This window comes from Ursus arctos, unplaced genomic scaffold (assembly GCF_023065955.2).
Source record: "Ursus arctos isolate Adak ecotype North America unplaced genomic scaffold, UrsArc2.0 scaffold_14, whole genome shotgun sequence".
NCBI classification, from domain to species: domain Eukaryota; kingdom Metazoa; phylum Chordata; class Mammalia; order Carnivora; family Ursidae; genus Ursus; species Ursus arctos.
This window is the reverse complement of record NW_026622808.1, coordinates 64226870-64244786: the sequence shown is the minus strand read 5'-3', so window position 1 is coordinate 64244786 and position 17917 is coordinate 64226870. Positions and strand designations below refer to the sequence as shown.

The 17917-nt window shown below is 55.6% G+C and overlaps 1 protein-coding gene across 7 annotated transcripts in view; it reads left to right on the top strand.

The window, feature by feature from the left end:
- Positions 1-17917, top strand: part of ATP2B2 (ATPase plasma membrane Ca2+ transporting 2) — a 365663-nt gene that overhangs the window by 185794 nt on the left and 161952 nt on the right. The window lies entirely within an intron of this gene.

The following is a 17917-nucleotide window of genomic DNA, read 5'->3' as shown; positions in this document are numbered from 1 at the left end:
CCAGCTGTGGTTCCCAAAGGGCACACTCAGGCCGCCGTGCTGGGGAGTGAACAAGGGCATCCTTTCTATTTTAATAGCTGTGCACTTATTTTAATGTGTTAGGAAAAAAATACAACTGGCAAAGCAAATCCGTGATCTCGTGGCTATAAATGCTTAAGATAATACCAAGTAGGTGTATACATTTTTTTAAGAGGGAGTTGATTTTGTTAAAAATGTATGCTCGTGGAACTGAACCACCATACTAAGGTTTGGGGGATTCTAGCCCACAGGCAAAATGCTAATTTCCTTGCCCTGGGGTTCCAGCTATCTTCTTTGCCTCCCGCCCCACGCCCCAGCCCTGCCTTTTCCCAACATCCCTGCCCTTGCTCCTGTCCCCTGTTTCACTCTCACTGTGCCCACTACCTGGAATGCTTTCCCCTCCACCTCTCCACCGGCAAGCACCAGGTGAAATGAGCTCCTCCGGTGCCTCCATGGGACCATACAGAGGCCTCCTCCTCCCTTGTCCCTCTGCGCCACTCCCCACGCTGCGTGAGAGTCTCCATCGCTGGGACCACTGCTCCCTCGGCGATGGGGAAAGCAAGCTCTGGCCATGTGTCTTCCTCCCTGCTGTTCCCAGCTCCATACCTGGGGCTGAGCACATGGCCAGGAGGCAGACACACAGTCACTTTCTGGAGCCATCCTTGCATGGTGTCAGCTGGCACACATGTAGCCTCGCCCTCAGGGCTCTGTCCCCTCCCTCTTCTGTCAGATGGGGATGCCAAGTTTCCTTTCCCCGGGTGGGTGTGTGGAGTCAGTGAGTTTACTTCACCTAAAGCTGCCTAACAGCACGTGCCTGGCATGTCATCAGGACTCCGCAAATCCTGGCTCTGGTCATTTGAATCATCAAGGCTATTATCGTTATCAAGGGCCGATGGAGATTTGGTGAGTCCACAGTGGTGCAGAGTGGAGGGGAGGGAATGAGACTGGAGCACCTTTGCATTTAGGATCAGGAGAAAGTTCTCAGCACCTACTTACTCCACCCCTCTCATTTTGAATATGGGGAAACTGAGGCCCACGCTGCACCCCTAGAACCAGGGCCTGGGACTCCCACCCTTCAATCTGCCCTTGTTCCACCACCACCGTCCTCCCCAGGCTGGGGGAAGAGGTGACCACCCAGGACTCACCTTCCCAGAGAGACAGACATACCTACCCAAGCTTCCCGCCTCCCTTCTTTGGCATGGGCCAGAGAGACCTGGTAAGGAATTCCAGGGGTGGTGGCCAGCAGGAGAGTTCTTACTTCCTCGAGTCAGTGAATCAAAAGCTTCTTTCTTTGTAGATTCCTCTGATAGGTAGGAACAGACATGACCTTTGTCATTTGTTATTTTTAGCCGAGCAGGCAAGGAATGATAAAAACCTATATGGGAGCTGACTATAAATAACACGGCTATGGCATTAAACACACACACACACACACACCCCTAAAACCTGTCAGTCTAAACAAGCATTGCCCTTCAAAGTAGAATAACAGATCAGCATGGCACTCTACAGTCACTGAGCCAATCTCACAAAAGCTATTGCCTGCAATCACCATGCGGTTCCCTGGGGGGAGACACTTTTATTGTCCCCATTCTTCAGATGAGGAAATAAGGAATGAGATTGGCCAGTGAAGCCACCGGCTCTGGGCCTGACTGATGGCAGGAGCCTGACATCTGTCACTGTCCCTATTGCAGAGTGTGTGAGAGGTGAAGCAGCTTTGCCCAGTGCCACACAGGGAGAGAGGCGGGCACTGGGGTGCCCCGTACTTATTTTATAAAGTCCAGGACTGCCTTGGGTCACCTGTCTCTAAATGCAGTAACCTGCTGGCTGCTAGCAGACTTGCGGGGCTGGAGGGAGGAGAGGTGGGTGTGGACAGATCAGAGGAGTGGGCGCTGGCATTGTGGACCCCTTGGGATGGGAGTCTGAGTGAGAAGGTGGTGGCTGGGGTGCAGGGGGTGGAGAGGAGGCAGTCTAGGAAGGGCTCAGCACTGAGAGTGGCAAGGGGGACAGGGAAAGAGAAGGTCAGTGGCTGACCATGTTCTAGAGCAGGGCCACATCAGGCTCACCCCATCTGACACTGAATCCCTTCAGGCAGGGTTACCATCCCGGCAAGCCCACAGCAGGAGAATAGGAGAGAAATCCCAAGAGCAGGTTACCAGCGCGGGGACGGGCAAGGGCCATCAGAGGAGCGGAGCAAGGGACGCCAGGGCAGAAATGGGTCCCCGGGAAACAGACTCCAGATAGCAGTGTTGAGCTCCCACCCAGGGCTCAGTGGTGTGCCGGTGAGCAGGTGCCCTGCTTTGTAGAGTTCGCCAGGTTCGGTGGTGTACATGCCCGCACCCCTGGCAGATCGCGGCTGCCGCGTGACGTCACTTACACACAATGTTGGCTCTCGGGAGCCAGTATGGGCAACCCCAGAACCCCACCACACCAAGCCAGCCAGGGTGGGGTACTTGTATCCTGCTCGCTTCAGGGAAGAGAGGAGGGGCTTGTGGGCCGCTTTCAGCTACACGTGCATGTAACACATGACAGGCAGTATCTCAACTAATTCTCAGTACATCCTCGGAGGCAGACGTTATCGCTAGCTTACTGATGAAGAAACTGAGGCTCCAAGAGGTAGAGTGACTTGCCCAAGGTAACACAGCCAGTGACACCTGAATCTGCAGCCAGGTGTGTGTGAGTCCACACCCCAGCCACATGCCACGCAGCCTCCAGCCGGGGTAGTTCTGGGACCAGAGCCGGGGCAGGACCTTCAGGCAGGGATTCGGGGGTGGTTCCTCTGTGGGGCTGGAGCTGAGAGGCCTGACCAAGTCTCAGAGGAAATGGTCACAACCCTTGAGAGAAGTCCTGAGAGATCTGAGACAACCCCACACGGGGAGGGCACAGAGCAGGGGCACCACCTGACACCCCGCAGGGCTCTCCCAGCCTGTCCTCCACCTTCCCTTGTTTGCAACTGAGTCCCCTCCTACAAAACCCAGTTCCAGGAAACAGTCCCCACAACTGCCAGGCACGTAGTAGGTACTCAATGCTGAAGAAATGAACCAGTGATACCTTCATATTCTCTCTTATTTTGTTGGAAATCAAAGACCAGATCGATTATATTATTATTATTCCCACTTCACAGATAGAGAAACTGACGTTCTAATTGGCAAAATGATTAGCTCAAGGCCACGCAATAGTAAATGGCAGAGCCAGGGTTCAATCCCGTATCTCTGTGACCCCTAAACACTCCGCTCTATGTGCTGTCTGCCTCAGAAAGAAATAGCACCTTGTATCTGAGAAGCTCCTTATGCTTTGTCAAGACCCTTCCATTTCCTTCTTGTACTTCGCTGTTGCATGTTGGCTTGTGGGATGCCAGTGCAGGGAGGCTGGGGACAGGAAGAAGGGCTTGAGAGAGCAGGACACCTCCCTGGCCCACGGCAGTTAACCTCACCTCCACGGGCCACCTGTCAGTGGCCTTGTAGTGAGAGAGCTGGCCCGGCCTGAAGGGCAGCCCCATCCACAGAGGGCCTGTGGAGTGACCCAGCCTGGAAATCCCCAGTGATGCAGGGTCTCCTTGGAGGGTGGCTTGGCCCCTGTGCCGGGACTCTTTGGAGCCATATGTTATAAAGACAGGTTGAGCAAGGTGGCCCCACAAGGTGACAGGAGCCGGGGGGGAAGGCAATTCTGACGGGGTGAAGGGGCTGTCCTGGAGCCACCACTTGCCTCCCAGCCCTGGCTTTGCTGCATGTGTCCAAGGCAGGTGGCTGCCCCTGTCCAGGCCTCAGGATCCCCGTCTGCAAAACGGAAGGACAGGGCTGATGGAGTGGCATGGCAGCACCTCTCAGCCCTGGTGCACCATGATTCCACACAAACCAGCTTCATAGGCAGATCCCAAAGGGAATTTCCTCTGGGGAGAAAGTGGGACACCCCCACGGGGATGCCTTTGAAGGCCGCTAAGGCGGCATCGGCGCTACCTGTGTTCCGAGGGCAGAAAGCTTGTCTGCCCATCCTCCCTCCTCAGGCCCAGCTCCAGCTCCACATCCCACTTCAACCCTGCTCCCTTTGACCACTTGCTGGACACCCTGGCAGGGCCCAGGCATTCCCCATACTTACAGCAGGGTAGGGAAGAAGGGCTATGTCCAAATCCCAACACCCCTGCCAGGGGGACAAATTCGTTCCAGGTATACGGCCTCTCTGGGCCTCCGTTACGCCATCTGTAAAATGGGGATGGCAATTACTCCTTAAAGGGTAGGAATTAAATGAGCCACAACATGGAAAGTTCTTAGAACAAATAGTACCTGGCATGTGGTAATTGTCCAGGCACTGCCACCTGTCGGTACTACTGTAATGCAGACCGATACCATCTCTTCTGCCCAGCGGCTCTCAAGTAGAGCTACCCCTGTGGCAGTCCAGGGTCCTGGAGGGAGCACTGGATTAAGAGTCCTGAACCCACAGCTGTCTCTCAATCACCCCTGACACTCAGGGCCAGGGGCCCTTTGCCTCTCCTGGCCTCAGTGTCCCCTTCTGTCAGGTGGCTCCCCTCAGTTCCCAGCACATGCCCACTGGATGTTCTCCTCACAGCCATGACTCAGTGCCAGCAGGCCCTTTCCTCCTTGCCGATGAGTCCCCGGCTCAGGGTCTGCCGCAATCATGGTCTGCTGCATGACCGTGTTACCCGTGGCAGGTGTGATGTTACCGTGGCACAGCGGTCTAACAACGTGGAGTTCTGTCATGTGGCAGGCACCTCGCCAAGGGCTTCATCGTCCTCATTCTGTTTAATTCTTAAAATCCTTCTAAGGTTCCTTCTGCTCCCGGGGTAAGGACAGAAATCTGGAGGGTAATCGCTAAGTCCCCCACCCCTCTCCTGCCCCTTGCTTGCACTCTTCCCTTCTAGGCATTCAGGCCCCCTTTCAGTTCCTGGAGAATTGCTGAGCTCTTTTGAGCCTCGGGGCCTTTGCCCAGAACACCACCTCTCCTTCTACCTGGTGAGTGACTGCTCAGACTTCAGAGCCCCGCTCAGTGACCACCCCCCTTGGGGAAACCTTCTGCAACTCCCCACTGCGCTCCCACCAAGGGTGGCCAGGTCCTCCTGTGGAATGTGCTCATGGCCTCTGCCCCTTTGTCTTACACCCTTTGTCCATTCACATGGGTTTGTGCATTCATTTCATATCTGTCTCTGAATCCCCTCGAAAGTGGACACCATGAGCTTTTCTGCTGTATCCTCAGCACCTAGCGCAGAATCTGGCAAGTGGTGGATGTCAGTGGGTACTTGCTGAACAAATGAGCAGACAGAGAAGCAGGAAGCAGGTGACGCCATGCGTATTACACAGATGAGAAGCCTGAGGCCTGAGAGATCGAGAGACTTGCCCAAAATCACACAGCCCATCAGGCCGGAGCAGGATTTGAGCTAGTCCATGGGGCTCCAGCTCCCAAGCTCTTTGGACCCACCCCACTCCCTTGCCACCTGTGGGTGCACTGGAGGACTGAGCCAGAGAAGCTCCCAAAGGGAGAGGGCTTGAGTGACAGGGCAAGAGCTTCGGTCCCCCTCAGAGCCCTGGCTGCTTGGAAACCTCATTAGGGGTGAGTTCACAACCCCGCTGCTCCTCTTTGAACCTTCCAGGAAAGATCTGGGTTCTAATTCTGCCTCTAGCTATGTAATCCTGGGCTTGTTCGCTCCACTCTCTAGATCTCGGTTTCCTCATCAGTAAAACGGGAGTGAGACTGTCTGTCCACAAAGCAGGTTACTTGTGTGTGCATAGATATGTGCGCTAGCATACAAGGAAAGCTCTCAGCAGAGAAGGCTGGTGTGGTCGCCATGGCCTTCAACCCATTTTGAGGACATACTGGCAGCAGGATGGCTGCGTTTCAGTCCCAAACTCCTTATTGGTTAAAATCCCAGCAGTGTCCAGCCATCCAGTCAGTCAGCAGGTGGACCTCTGGGCTTGCGGTATTTTCACTTGTCACTCTTCAGCTACTGTCCTCTCTGGGAACCCTCTCCCCCTGCTGGGCCCTACAGACTCCTCAGCAGGACATCCAGAGAAATGGCAGGCTGTGGGGCATACTGTGCTAGGTTTGAATGATCAGTCCTATACCCCACAGCTGTGCTCCCCTAAGCAAGCCACTCACCCTCTCTGGGCTTGTTCTTCACCTTTAAATTGAGGGCTGATAACACTGAATTCTGGGGTCATGATGAGGAGTAAATACAGCTCTGTATTAAGTGCCTGGCACATAGTAGGCACTCAGCAAATGACAAATACCCTTCTGTCTTCTCCTGACAGTCCTGAACACATTGTCCCTATTCCTTCTGTTTCCTCCTTCCTTCTCTTCTTTCTCCAGGGAGTCAGCCTTCCAGCAGGAGTGAAAACACAAATACACAAATGTTCACTAGGAACCCCAGCACAGTACCTCACATTCAGTGAGAGCTAAGTAGGTATTTGTAGATTGAATAATCCAAAGAAATGAATTACTAATGGTAAAATGTCAGGCTATAGGTAGCTGGAAGGGAACATTTAGGGATAGGGACTCCTCTCCAGGTGATCAACTCACCTTGAGTTCAACCCAGGGCTCAGCATCCTTGTCCCAGGTGAGACATCACTGAGGGACCCTGGAGTGAAGTTCACGTCTTCCTTTTTCTCTTCATAAAGTGGGCATGCAGAGAGAGCCCCATTCATTGACAGGCTCAGGAAATAGCAAATCTTAAAACAAGACCTCCAGCAAGTGCAAAGAATATTTCCAGAGCCACAGAGAGAGGCAAATACCAGTTCAAAACCACCAGGGGAATTGCTTTTTCATTCAACGAACCTGCACTCATCAGCTCAATCGATATTTATTGAGGTTCTGTGCCCAGTGCTGAGGATACAACAAGCAAATGAGATCCATTCCCTATCCCAAAGGACTCCCCCAGCCTGATGGATGTGACAGATGCACATAAGAAGGTTAATAGCAACGGACTCTTCTTGGGGGTTCAATATGATGGAGGGGAAATCAGGGAAGGCTTCAGAGAGGAGGGGTTGCTGGAGCTGAGCCTTGAAGGATGAGTAGGAGTTCTCCCAGCAGAAAAGTGGGAAGGGAAGTCATCACAGGCAGAGTGGATGTTGCATGCAAAGACAGAGGCAAGGGAATGTGAGAGTATGTGTGAGGAGCAGGAGAGGCTTGGTGTGGGGAAAGTGGATGGAGGATAATGGGAGGGGTCTGGAATAGTCATCCGGCCCTCATGAGCCTTGGAAGGAGTTTGCGTTTTATGCTGAGAGCACAGGGCAGCCAAAAAGGGTTTAGAGGAGTTGAGAAAGCTCTCTAAGGTGCAGGGGATAGGTAAACAGGGGAAGGATAGCAGGAGAAGAAGCAGGGAGACCAAGGGGAGGAGGCAGGATTGACAGATGGGAGTGGGCAGTGTGTTTGCATGTGCATTACCAAAGGGATAGCGTGGATGAGACCATGTTTCCCAGGCCTGGAAAAGGCAACCTCCCCCAGGGAGTCCTCCCAGAATAGTTCTTGATTCCCCAGGCTCTGTGTTCTTCCAGGAGAAAAGTACCAGCTTCCTAATTGGCCCTTATTCTTAACCTCTGGCTTCACAGAGGGGCAGCAGAGTCAACCATCACCACACACCTGCCCTGCCCCACTGGAAGGCTAGTCTAGGCCTTCTGCACTCCGGTTTTCTGACCTGTGGGAAATTAAATCCCATGGCTCCCTGGATCTAGGTTCACACCCACCTCCCTTGGGGTCCGTGGGCTCAGTGTGGGGCCTCACGTAGTCCTGGTTTCAAGCCCCAGTTCCCCTACTCACTATATGACCTTGGGCAACATCATTTCACCTCTCTGTACTTCACTTTCCTCATCAGTAAAATGGGAATGAAAAATAGGGCCTACCTCCCAGGATGTTGTGAAGCTTATGCGGTGAGTGGCACAGTAGGATGTTGATAGGAATGGCGGCTGAAGTTAGAAGTCAGACTGGCTGGCACCCTCCTCACTGAGGGAGCAAGAACCAGTGGGAGCAGCCAGGAACTGGGGGCCTGGGTTTGCGTGTCAGAGGGCTGCCCTGGACTGTCAAGGTCTTAAAGGCTAGTGCTGCCCGAGCTCCATAGGGGTAGGGATCAGAGAACTATCATCCAACAAGATGAGGGGCTGGAAGAGACCCACCACCCCGCAATTCCCAGGGGCCTTCTGAAGAATCTCGCCCTCTGTGTTTTTCCTATTAATACCAACTACCATTCTCCTTTAGCCTGTGACCCTGCCAAATATGTATTATTGTCCCCATTTTGCAGATGAGAAAACTCAGGGAAGTTGAGTCATTTGCCCAAGTACTGCCAGGAAATGAAAGAGCAGGGATTTGACCCCAGATCTGTCTGGCGACAAAACAGCCCAAGATCAGGTGGGTTGAGGAAGTTTGGGACCTTTGTGGGAATGGGTATAGGGCCCCAAGGTGGTTGGGAGACTTGGGACAAGCTGGGCTGCCTGGTCCCCAGACACACATTCTATGGCCCCTCAAGGTCATGGTCCTAGAAGAGCCTGAGTCGTGTGCCTCAAATTTGAGGACCTTTAGGCTGGGACAGAGGGAAAGGTCTAAAGCTCAAGTGGGTCAGATCTGGGCTCAGATCTCGACCTTGGCCCTCACTGACTCTGTGCCTCCCAAGCAAGTCACTAAGGTCTCTCTCCTTTTCTCTTCTATAAAATGGGAAGAAGCCCAATCTCTCCAGGGGTGATTTGTGAAGGTCAGACAAGGCAGGGTTGTGAGGAGCTTTTGGAATTACCTTCTCAGCCTCTGACGGGTCCAGCCAGCAGCTCTTTATGACAGCAGTTAACCTGCCCCACGACCCCTCCCCAGGTGTCAGAAGACCCTGAGCTGGGCAAGGCAAAGGCAGATGTAGCCCTCATTCCTCCTTCCCTTCAAGAGGGGAAGCAAAAGAGAACCTGTGTCTCCCGGAGAGGACACAGCTGGCCTCTGATTGCATTTGATTCCGCCTCCCTCAGACCCGTCTGGATCTACATCATCTGTCTCCTTTATGCAAATAGCCTTCATCAGACGACCTCATCCCCACACTCATCCCCAGCTAGACTAACCCTCTACTCCCACTCCTCTCTGGTCCTGGGATTTGTTTGCCCAAACATGGTCTGGACAACTAAAGACTGTTTGAAAATCAGACTGGGCTGGCTCTCCCCTCACCCCTGCCCTATTTCTCATACCTTCCCCCAACCTGACCCTCAATCCATGTTCACCATAAGCCAAATCATGCTGGAGGCAGAAGCTATCAGTAATCCTCCTGGCCTGCCTCCTGCCTCTCTCCCCCTCTTCCCCGTGGGTCACCCTGACTTGCCGTTTCCGACCTTCCCGGAGTTTCAACACTAGCACCATTGTTTGTCAGATTTCGCAACACCTCTGCCTGCCCAGTACCCCCTGCCCGCCAACATATCCTGGAAAGACAGGCCAGATGCCCTGGGTATGTCTGCTGCAGGAAGGGGAGCCACGGGGGCAGGACAGGGGACGAATGTCTGTGGCCAGATGACTTTGGGCAAGCCCCTTACATCCTTTCTTGAGGCCTTAGTTTGCTCAATTATAAGATGGGAGAGTTGGGTAGGAGTCCTTGAAGGTCCTACTGGTTCTGACATTTGATAAACCAAAATCACACAGCAGCAGATTCCTTCAAGCCTTTATTGGGACACCTACCACGTGCTGGGAGCTGGGGCTCTGGAGACATAGCCGATGTGGTCACAGCTCGGTGAGGGAGACAGATGCATAGACCATCACAATACAGTGTGGTCAGAGCCAGGCCAGACGTCTGCATGAACTGATTCTCTTGGTGGAATCTGGAAAGGACTATCTGAGAAAACAGCATTTGAGGTGGACTTTGAAGGATGAATAGGAGTTCATGGGCCGAACATAATGAAAAACTTTCAGACTCTGCTGGTCAACATTTGGGCTGCCTCAGAAATTAGGGGGTGTCCTATCATTGGGCTGTGGATGCAGAGGCTGTGTTGCAACAGAGCCTGAAATGCCAAGGAGATGGGAGTTTAGCCAGGTGTCAGTTCTAGTCTTAGATTCTGGGAACCAAAATCCATGAGCTCCTGAGTTTGAGAGTTTGGTGTTTGTTGGTGAAGGCCCAGCCCACCCCAAACAGGGGCCAGTGAGCAGGCAGGACTCCGGACTTTCAAGTGGATGAGTGTTGGGGCTCCCAACAGGCACACACCATGCTGGTCTTCACAGGGGGGGAGCCATGGGCTTGGAGTCCTCAGGCTTAGGTGACGGGTTTGACTGACCCCCTCCTGGCTTGAGAGACCGTGTCCTGCTCGCCCGCTGCACACAAATTCCTCACTGTCATTCAGGTGCTCACAGAAGTCGTTCTAGTGGTAGGATCAAACAACTCACTGTTCTGCAGTGGTCTTTGCAAACTGTAAAGTGTGCTGGACACAGAAAGGATTATTCCTGTGGAAATGGTGGCTCATAACTGGCCCCTTGTGGGGCTGTTTGTTTTGTAATCAGGAAAAGCAGTTTGCCGCCCCCCCCCACCCCTGATGTGACAGAAATGACAGTGGGATTCCTGACACAGACACGTTTACTCTGACCACATGTAAGATGCAATGGGCCCTTCACCCTCTGCCCTTTTGTGCCCACCCTCACCCTGGCCATCTCAGAATGCTTTTATGTGACCCTGTGTTGGGGGATAGGGGCTGCCTCTAGGCCATGGGGAAGGCATGAGGAACTCCTGGCTTGGCCCCTCCTGCCGTGGGGTCTAACTTAGAAGTCTGCCTGGAGGGGGACCAGTGGAACCCCCCCCCGTGCCCCCAAGAAGGGGCCAATGTGGCAGCTCCCTGTCCCGGGCTTTTGGTGGGGGCAATAGCCTCTCTGAGCTGTGTCCTGGGCTGCTCTGTTGGAACCCCAGCCAGGAGTCTTCCCTGCCTGGCACCCTGGCACTGTGGAGCCCAGGGCCGCCCAGCACTCAGCACCCTTAGCTTCTCAGCATCCTCCCTGCATCTCACTCTGCCTGGCCCAGGAGCAGAAGGGGACCCCTTGGTGGGCTTGAGGGGATAAAGAGCAAGGGTACCAGCGTGGCCTGGCTGATGGAGGCCCTGCCGCTGGTGCTCACTCACTCCCAGCTCTCTGCCTCCCGCGGCCCCTCTGCCCGGCCAGGTTCTGATTTTGGTGCAGTGCAGACTTTCAGCTTAACGAGACAAATTGATATTCTGTGCCAGCCCAGGGATGGAGAGGCAGCTCGGGACGCTCAGGCTCGGTGGGCAGCTCAGAACTGGGCAGGGGGTGGGGATGGGGGAAGGAGGCAGCTTCCATCTGGAGCTGCCTTCCCGGGCCACCCCCAGCCCTGACCCTCCCCCAACATGTGCCCCCACCACACTGACAGGTACCCTGAGACAGCAGTCCTGAAGGTCCTGCCACCTTCTTCGGTGCCCTCCTCCCAAGCAGGGCTCCCCTCCTGAAGGGGGCAGGGCAGTAGAGAGCAGGGCTTCAGAATCCAAGAGAAGCCCCTTCACCTACTGTGACCTCCTAACGTTGCTCCTAGGTCCGTCCTCCCCTCAGTCTGGATTTAAAGGGGCAGCAGGTCTAGACTTAAACTGGTAGCATACAAGGCAGGAAAAAGTGGGCAGTTGGCGGGGAGGATTGCACGCTTGCAGACTCCTTGCTGGGGGTCCCTAGAGTCTCTGGACATGGTTGGTGCCCCCCAACATGATCAGCCCCTCAACACATCACAGATGTCCCTGTAGATTATGTGCATACAGGGGACATGTGGCTATACCCCTGCCAGTGGCCATCTGTGAGCAGATAAATAGCCTCTTGAGAGGGTCTTCTGCCAGAACAGCAGCCCCCAGGCAGGTGGGGGTACCCAGAGGTGGGGCTGCAGGGCTGCAGGGGTAGTGTTTAGATGGCAGTAGGGAGCTCAGTGCGGGCTCTGCTGTGTGGGACCTGCAACCACAGATGTGTTTAGTCTGTGTTGAGTCCATTGCTCCCCCATGTGACCTTTGCCCCCCCCAGGTCTGGGGGTGTCCTGACCAAAAGGAGAAGGAAACCAGAGCCCCCTACACAGTGGAAGGAGTCCCCCAGAAAGTAGGGGATGACTTGGGTCCATTGGAGCAAAATCTTCCTCTCCCCTATTACTCTCCCCCCCACCACCACCACCAGTCCCAGGACACCCTCCAATCCGACCTGGCTCAGCCTCAACCCTACCCTCACCATGCCCTTGACATTCCCTCCTACTTTGGGAGAGCGGGCATATTCCTGGGACTCTGCCAGCTTCAGTTCCTCATGATCCCACGGGAGGAATTAAAACCGCAAACAACACCGTGGTGGTTCGGTCCACACACCCCTGCCCCCACTCTCCTCCCCCAGTCCCCCCACCAGAACAAGCCCTCCCCGCGTCCCGCCCTGGTCCTCCGTCCTCCGCCCCCTCCCCCAGCCTCCGGCAGCGCAGCGCTGGGGCGGCCTCTGCCTCCCCCGAGATTGCATTTTGCCAACGAGATGCTCTCCTAGAAGCCGGCGCCGGCGCCTCCGCCCCCCCCCGCCCCCCCACCTGCTCGGGCAGGATGGTACAGTCTGCAGAGGGACCCGGGCACGCTGGCTGGGCTCAGCCGCGGCACCAGCTGCCGCACCGAGATTACGGGGCTGCCCGCCTGGAAACCGTGCTGGATTTGTGGTGATTTTCGTAGCCAAGTAAGTACCGGCATCCCCCAGCATGAGAAAATAAAAAATAAAAAGCGCCCCACTCCGCTCTCCCCTTCCTCCCTCACCCATTTTATTTTGTTTCATTTCATTTGATTTTTTTCAGTGCTGATGGTGGTGGCGGCAGCGTGGAAGGGGTGGGGGGAAGGTGGGAGCCGGGCTTGTTTATCTGGCAGCAGCTGAGGCTGCATTGGGAGCCGCCGCTGAGGGAGACACTACTGCGAGGGTCCGTGTGCTGGGGGATAGGACTGGGGTGCTGGGGACTTGAGCAGGGGCCCTTGGACAGGCGGATGCCCAAGGTCTCAGGTAGATGCCGGCAGCGTCTGCTCAGCAAATGCCCCTGGATGGATGTTATGCAAGGACCAGCAAGCCGGTAGCAGGGCAAGGTTCTCTTCCGTCTGAGCTTCGTCCCAGGGAGACGCAAAGGACTAGAGGGTGCCTCCTGCCCGGCCCCCACTGGGTTCCAGGAAAGAGGCAGGGGGAGACTCCCACAGAGGGTCCCCCTAGCAGGTGGGCTGCCATGTGCCAGGACCACCAGGTCAAGCCAGCCAAGGCATGTGGTGACAGGGATGAGTCCCGAGGTCCCCAAGATGGCCAGAAGGGGGGCAGGAGTGGGATGGCCAGGCCATTTTGCAGCAGTCATGCTGGGTGGTGAAGTTAGCACTTTCAGCCCAGAAGCCTAGTTCCTCTGCCAGTCGGGGTGGACTCTGGCTCAGAGCTAGGTACCTGGGGCTCCTCCCTGACCCCTGGAGGATCAGGATTGGGAAACCCATCAGCTGGGCTCTGCACTCCCCATGGGTGGGCCACTGCGGGCAGCCACCCTTTCTAGCCAAGTGGCCATTCCATGGCTGTTCTGTGTTCACCTAGGTTGTATGGGGAGGGGTCTCTGTGGCTGGCCTGCCCCAGTCAGGGAAGTGCCCCCAGGGGTCTTGGGGTCCCCACGCAGAGGCCCAGCCAGGGTCGACCTTCAGAAGGGTAAGCTAGTAGGCAGGCTCAGCCAGCAGAGGGTCTTGGTGTGACGCTGAGTGCCCCTCGCCCAGCACAGAGTGGTCTCCCCTCCTTGCCTGCATTTCTCTCCAAATCGCGGGGAGGAGGCAGAGCTGACGTTTGGGGCATTTCCAGGAGCTGCAGGCGCCATCCGGAGAAATTCTCCTTTGACGTGTGCAGTAGGAGGGGGCTTGGAGCGCAGGCCCCCGGGGGGCCTCCGCCTGTTAACTTCATTGAAGGGGCAGTGGCAGGGAGGGGCTACGACAGCTCTGGGGGAACCCTGTAGGGGGAGTGCAGGAGAGATACAAAAGGCCCATGTTATTTAGCTACCTTTGTACCCCAGTCCCATTCTCATCAGGGCATATACACAGCCACAGATCCGCACAGATGCACATATACAAATCTAGTACACGTAGTAGTGTATTGTACATGTTCAAATCATATACGCATCGAGTTCCTGTTCCCATAGACACACCTCAGCACATGTGAATACAACTCATATCCCTGAAGAGCACCCGCTCACCTGCAAACTACAGCATGCACATGAATGCATCATGCACACACACACCTGTGCCCGCGGCATACCACACATGGCTGTAGCTCTAATGCCTGCTCACGGGAACGCGGTAGGCTGCCGAGGGGCTAACTGGCCTGCGTACGATGCCCGGTGGCAGCCACGAGTGTGGCACGTGGCCACGTGAGGGCTGGCCCCCATGTGAAAATGACGAGCGCACGTATGTGGTGTCCCGAATGCCATCTGCACGCCTGTCTGCACGTTAGCAGGCACCTGGCATGCTGGGACGTGCCCACAGGTGAATGAATGTAGGTTGCACATGTACGAAGACGGCCCAGGCACGCAGATGCAGCACCTCTGTGGATGCTGCGTGCACACGTCCACCCCTCAGCCTCCAGGCATCTTCCATGCGAGTGAAGGTGCCTCTGTGGGCACTGGGGACAGGCTTGGCCCTTGGGGACCTACCTGTGAGGACAGAGGGACACTGGCCAGCCAAGGGCCAGCCCAGATTCCGAGGGAGCTGTGATGGGGCTCAGCAAAGGCCGCCTTAGCTTCTTGATGTGCTGCAGAGAAGGTTGCCTGGAATTAGAAAGGGGACAGAGGAGAGGGAAGGAGTAGCTGCTGTCCATGGCCCAGACTACCAGGGGTCTGGACTGGCCCCAGCACCCCCATTCTCTGGCCCGAGGAAACTAGCCCACTGGTGTGGAGTCTTTGAGAGCTGGGGCCCAGGACCCCGCCAGCAGCCCCCAGAGTCTTCTCCAGACCCCAGATCAGAAAAGCTGCCTGTGACTTATGCTGTAGAGAGACAGCAGTGCTGGGGCCCCTCCCCCTCTCCCTGCACCTAGCACAGGTGTGGGTCAGGAGACTTGGGTGAATAATAATAAGCCAGCTAGCTCTCATCGAGCTAACTGTTCTGCATCCATCACCTCCGTGGGGCCTCCCATAGCCATGTTATTCCCATGCCACAGATGAGGAAGCTGCACAGAGAAGTGGAGACACTTACCCAAAGTCACACAGCTGCAACATGGCAGAGACAGGGTGGAAGCCAGGCTGTCAGTTTCCCTGCCTGCCCTCTTAGACCCTCCCCTCCCTTTCTCCGTGAGGTCAGCTCCAGTTTGGGGTGCCAACATCGTGGGAACCAGCAGTCCAAGAACTTGGGATTTGGGAGATGAGGCTCCAAGAAAGGGTCCAGAGAGTCTCCTGAGGGTAAAAGCAGAGTCCTCCACAGGCACATGTGGCCCTGTCCTAGACAGCTGTGCCACCCTCTTACCTGGTGGAACCGAAGGCACCTAGAAAGCCAAAGCAGACATGTGCTTTCTAAAAAGTTACCTGGCCTGGACCCATTCATAACAGGGAAATGAGACCCAGTCAGGGGAAGGGATTTGTCAAAGATCACACTGTGTTTGCTGGAGAGAAGGATACTTACCAGCTCGCTCAGGTCCCAGGCATGAAGCAACAGGGGCCTGTTTGACCCCTGCTTTTCTCCAAATGTTTGACTCCGAGTTAAAATGATGAGCACACCAGTTCAGCCTCTACTTCTGACCAGCTGTATGACCTTGGGCAAGTTGCTTTGTCCCTCTGCACCTCAGCCGCCTCCTCTGTGCCCGACATGCCTGTTCCTGCCTTGCCTTACCCCCCAGCTGTCCGAGAGCCTTGAGCATTATAGAGGGCTGTGCATAGAGGTGTGATTGACATCAGGGCCTGGAGCCAGAGCAGGGGAGCACCTTGCTGCTGCAGTTGACCAAGGTCAGGAGGGGAAGCAAGGAAGGGAAATCTCTAGGCTGGTGGGGCTCAAGCATTACTGGACCTAAAGAATCACCTGGTGGAGGACAAATTTCTGGGTCCCCCCACCCAATGATTCAGGAGGTCCTGAGAGCTGCATTTTCACAGGTGTCCCAGGGTTCTCACCTCTATAGCTTTGTACCTGGGGGAGCCGAGGCCATTAAGAATAGGTTTGGGGGAGCTCCGAGGCTCTGAGAGCTGGGGGTAACCTGGGCACCATGCTGTTCACCAGCTCCTGCCACATTTGGGGAAACTGAGGTCCCCTGGCAATTTGGTGGCAAAGTGAGATGGATGCTCAGGTCTCCAGCCCTCCAGTCCCCATCCCACTGCCAGGCTCTGGCTGCACCCTGCACAGCTAAATCAGGCCCTTCTGAGGGCCAGTCAACCTTCCAGCTGCAAACAAGGCTATCTCTCAGCAGTGTGGCTGGGCGGGGTGCTCCTAAGAGACTTACCGAGCCTTGGGGTTGAGTCGTGGTGATGGCTCTCCCCAGCTCTGTGACAGTGAGGGAAATGGCTCATCTTCTGTAAACCTCGATCTTCCCCTCTGTAGAAGGGGAACAGATTTAAAGCAGGGCTGTAGGGACGATTCTAAGTAATGTGTGTGAAGCAGCTGGCACATCATGGGTGCAGGGTGAAGGTTGAGGCCGTGGGGGACACTGAGGTGCACAGCATGATTCCCCTCAACCCCCCTTCGCTCCCGGGGGCTGCAGCAGAGCAGTCTAGGGTGCAGGTGCTGGATGCCACATGCATACACACTTTGTGGGGGGTGAGCAGGCTCCCTCCCCAGCCCCTCCTGGAGCACACAGAGCAGTGTGGGAGGCAGGGGTGGGTCTTCTGCCTGGAATCTGGGTCCCCCGGTCCACCCTGCCCCCTCCAAGGCCAGAACACTGAACATGCAGTAATCCATTTCTCCCTTCCAGTGGGAGCCTCAAACAAGAAAATATTTATGGAGAATGTGCCCCTGGACCCAGACAGTCAGTGGTGGTGGGAGATGGGGAAGAGAGCAAAGCCCTGGAGTTCAAGGCAGTAAATAGTGTGGAAGCTCAGTTCACGCGTCTGTGGATGGTCAGGAAGTGTACCCATCACTCAGGTCGTTGCACGGGGCAAGTGAGAAAAGTAATGGACATAGAGGGCTGGGCTCAGGGCGCGGTCTGCACGGGTGGCTCAGTGAATGGACGTTGTGGAGCTCGAGAATCCGTCTGGATTGGGAATCAGAGGTGTGAGTTTGAAACCTACCCTGGCCGTTGAAGAGTTTGACCTTTGAGTCAGTCACTTTGCCTCTTCCAGCCCTGGTTTTTGATCTGTAAAATGGGAGGTGGTGCCCACTTCAGAGGGCTGCTGTAGGAGGACAAGACAAAATAGGTGACACTTGCAGCAACCCCTGAGAACCTACTGGAAGCCAGGGGATGTGTGAGGGCTTCACCTGCGTCTGCAGGAGGAAGCCCTGCCATGGACAGAGGGAGCGTTTTCAAGGCCTTAGGTGCATCCTGTGCAATATAGGAAAGTCCTACAGGGTCAGAGGAGTGGAGGGCAAGATGGCCCGGCCTGCTGGAGGCAGGGGAAGGAGGCCAGGGCTGCGGTCTCCGAGGCTCCAGAGGTCCCCCGATCTGAGGGAGGAAGCCTGGTCCAAAGGTTAGGAGAGCCAGCTTCTGGGCCCAGGTCAGTCAGGGACAGGTGACCTCGGGCAAGTCATGTCAGCCCCCTGGCCTCATGCTTTCCCCTGGAAAGAGGGAACAGTGATCCTGCCTGCCTAGTGTCCTCAGTGAGGGCACATTCTCCTGTCAGCTGGCCCTGGGGTGAAGGGTCTGAGACACTGCAAGGCTGAGGTACGAACTGCTGTCACAGTCTGTTTCCTGTGGCCGCCCAAGCAAATGGCCACAACCCGGGTGGCTTGAAACAACAGAAATGTAGTCTGTCACAGTTCTGGAGGCTGGACATCTGACCTCAAGGGATCAGCAGGGCCGGATCCTTCTGGAG